Genomic DNA, 3,979 nt, shown 5'->3' with positions numbered 1-3,979 from the left:
GAATGCCGATCACAGCCCAGGAGGTATGTTTGTTCATTACATCCTATAGTATTTCTGTAGTTAGTGTGTTTTCTCTAATTCTTTCTCAGTCTTGTCATATTAGTTGATCCTCGTTTTCCAAGATGCTTAGTTGGTCTCTCAAAATGGAATTACTTTAAGAATTCAGTTACTGGGACTTCCCTGGTGGCACAGTGGTTGAGAATCTGCCTGCCAATGCAGGGGACGTGGGTTTGAGCCCTGGTCCGGGAAGATCCCACATGCCGCGGAGCAACTAAGCCCATGCGCCACAACTACTGAGCCTGCGCTCTAGAGCCTGTGGGCCACAACTACTGAGCCCGTGTGCTGCAACTACTGAAGCCCACGTGCCTAGAGCCAGTGCTCCACAGAAAGAGAATGCACCACAATGAGAAGCCCACGCACTGCAACGAGGAGTAGCCCCCACTCACCACAACTAGAGGAAAGCCCATGCCCAGCAACGAAGACCCAATGCAGCCAAAAAAAAAAAAAAAAATTAAGAATCCAGTTACTGACTCAGAAAGATTTTAAATGGTAGACTGCATTATGTTGTGTACCTGAAACTAATATAATGTTGTATGTCAGTTATACCTCAGTAAATAAAGTAACTAATTAATGAAGTGGTAGGTTTCTCTTTTTTTAATGCAGAAAGGCCAGTATTGGCCCAGCTTTGACCCAAGTCTCTAGAACTGTCTTGGGTAATAAAAAAGCAAATTTTCCTTACCTTTTAGGAAAATGTCAACTAAGGAACATTTCAGCCTTCGGTTTTATACTTATTTTTGTCATCCATTTTGATAGGTTTTGGCAGTTTTTACAGATTGGTTAATATTTCACTTCCTCAATACAAAGAATATACTAAGTAACTTACCCAATCTTTTAAAATACAATGAAACTTTTTTTCTCCCTCTCATGGAATAGTAGGCATGTTATAAGGATACCAATACCTGCTGCCATTAAAAGAAAAAAATTATGAGAGACATTTAGGACCTATATAATAACATTTCTGTTATCTTCTTTAAAATTTTTTATGGTAGTATTAAAGATTCAATAGTTCAGAATTCACTGAAATCCTTAGAACTTCGAAAGTCTGTAATAGCAATGTCAATGTTGTATGCAACAAACTATATTATATGATATTTTAATTTCTCAAGATTGCATGAAATTCAACTTTCCTGTTATAAACATTATTATACTGTGACACAATAGGGTACATCTTTTGTAAGAAATAACTGCCTTTTAAAAATATTTGTTTAAATGTCTGTGAAATAAAATGTTTTTTTTTAATCAACTCCCTCCCACAAGAAATAGTCCTGGTAAGTTCTAGATGGTCATTTAAATGCTACCAAATTTGTGTCCTCTGAACTCAATCACTAGATGATACTAAGAACGGATACAATAAATGTGTTCATTGTGGAGAAGCTGGCTAAAGGGCATGCTTCCTTAATGATAAATTATTGTGTATTTGTTGATATATATATATACCTCACTTGTGTAAACCACAACTTAGTATAAAAATAGTTTCTTTTCATCAGTAACTGAGGTTATTGGCAATATTTTTCCTGCCTTATTACAAAAATTTAGGCTTAAAGCTTAATTTCTCACTGTCTCTTAGGGAAGATCTGACAGTGAAGTGTCATTCTTTTGCATAGGACTACGAGACAGAAACCTAGAAGAAATTTTAGCTCATTGTTTACCAGAGACATCATAACCTTATTCCCATTAGAATGAAAAAGGATTCCAAAGGATTCTTAAATTTTCTATTAGGCCAGATTTAAAGATCTCTGGGTTAATTTCTTTATGCATCTACTGGGATAATTGTCCCCAAAAATTACATAATGATGAGGCAATGCAAGTCTATTTTCTTATTCACAGCACTGAATTGTCAAACCGTTAAGAACCATAAAAACAGTATATCATTGAAACTAATAATTCCAGGTAATAAAAAAAGATGTTGCATTAATCTCTTATTTTAACCAAATATCATTTATTGGGAAAGTCATAAGTTAAAAGTAATCTTTTAGTATAATTAGCTCAAACTATGCTGCCTTTAAAAACCAATGTTCACAGGCAAAAACAAACAAAAATAGATAAATTAGACTGCATCAAAATTTAAAACTTCTGTGCATCAAAGGACACAACAACAGAGTGAAAAGGCAACCCACAGAATGGGAGAAGATATTTGCAAATCGTGTAGCTAATAAGGGATTAATATCCAGAATATAAAAAGAACTCTTTTACAACTCAGCAAGAAAAAAACAAACAACCCGTCTTAGTCACCTTGGGCTCCTATAACAAAATACCATAGATTGAGTGGCTTAAATTTCAGACATTTGTTTCTCACGGTTCTGGAAGCTAATAGTCCAAGATCAATGTGCTGGCAGATTTGCTTCCTGATGAGAACCCTCTTCCTGGCTTGTAGACAGCTGCTTTCTTGCTGAGTCCTCACATGGCTGTAAGAGTGAGGGTGCTCTGCTCTCTTCCTCTTCTTGAATGTACACTAATCCTATCATGTTGGCCACACCCTCATGACATCATCTAACCCTAATTTCCTCCCAAAGGTTCCCATCTCCAAATATCATCACATTGGAGATTGACTTCAGCTTACAGATTTGGGGGGCACATAAACATTTAGTCCATACCATTCCACCCATGCCCCCCAAAACTCATCTCCTTCTCACATACAAAATATATTCATCACATCCCAACAGCCCAAAAGTCTTAACTCATTCTAGCATCGACTCTAAAGTCCAAAGTCTTATCTAAATATCATCTAAATGGGCTTCTCTGGTGGCGCAGTGGTTGAGAGTCCGCCTGCCGATGCAGGGGACACGGGTTCGTGCCCCGGTCCAGGAAGATCCCACATGCCACGGAGCGGCTGGGCCCGTGAGCCATGGCCGCTGAGCCTGTGCTTCCGGAGCCTGTGCGTCCGGAGCCTGTGCTCCGCAACGGGAGAGGTCACAACAGTGAGAGGCCCGCGTACTGCAAAAAAAAAAAAAAAATCCTTAAATATCATCTAAATAAGATACGGGTGAGACTTGCGGCAAAATTCCTCTCCAGCTATGAACCTGTGGAATCAGATTAATTATACATTTTAAAATACGATGGTAGGGCAGGCATAGGCTAGACATTCCCATTCCAAAAGGGAGAAATAGAAAGGAAAGAAAAGATGACAGGGCCCAAGTAAGTCCAAAACTTAGTGAGGCAAATCCCATTAGATCTTAAGGCTCAAGAATAATCCTCTTTGGTTTGATATTGTGCCTTCTAAACCCAGTGGGGAAGTAGTCCTGCCTTCAGGACTCACTGGAGTGGTGGTGTCATCTCCAGGGATCACCTGAGCAGCCCTGCACTTCTGGCTCCCTTGAAGTACCACCCATGTAGTGTTCTGCAAGGGCCCACCTACCTGGCACCTTTGAAACTGACGTGGAGGCAGCCTTGCCTGTCAGCCCTCGCACTCTCGGCGTGTGGTGGGAGTAGCACCCTTGATGATCTCTGAATCTTTTTGGGGTACTCTTCCCTTTTCTTGGAGAATGTTCATGTTCACAACCTCCCTTCATTCTGTCTCATTTTCTGTTTCTGATCTTCAGTGAGAGTCCATGGATGTTACAATGATGGAAGAATTGGCTGCTCTTTACCAAAAAAAAGAGTAATCTAGTAACAAGCACGCTAAAATTAAGAATTCAAAGGCAATGAATTGAGAGTGAATATTGCTAGAAACCAAAATTAGTAAGTTAGAAACTAAACCTCACAGAATTAAAAAGTGAAAATTAAAACACGTTTTAACCATTGTGTTAGCAAAGATTTAAATTATTAGTATCCAAAAAATAGCACTTTCTGCCTTATAAATTGGTACAACCTTTTTAGAGTGTAAATTAGCAGTATCAATTAAAATTCAAAATATTCTGGATTTGGACCCAGAACTTTCACTTTTAGAAGTTAATCCAGAACAAAGAGATGCCCAAGAGTA

The sequence above is a fragment of the Lipotes vexillifer genome, unplaced genomic scaffold (genome assembly GCF_000442215.2).
Source record: "Lipotes vexillifer unplaced genomic scaffold, Lipotes_vexillifer_v1.1 scaffold216, whole genome shotgun sequence".
NCBI classification, from domain to species: domain Eukaryota; kingdom Metazoa; phylum Chordata; class Mammalia; order Artiodactyla; family Lipotidae; genus Lipotes; species Lipotes vexillifer.
The sequence above is the reverse complement of the archived record's forward strand: the minus strand, read 5'-3'. Positions refer to the sequence as shown.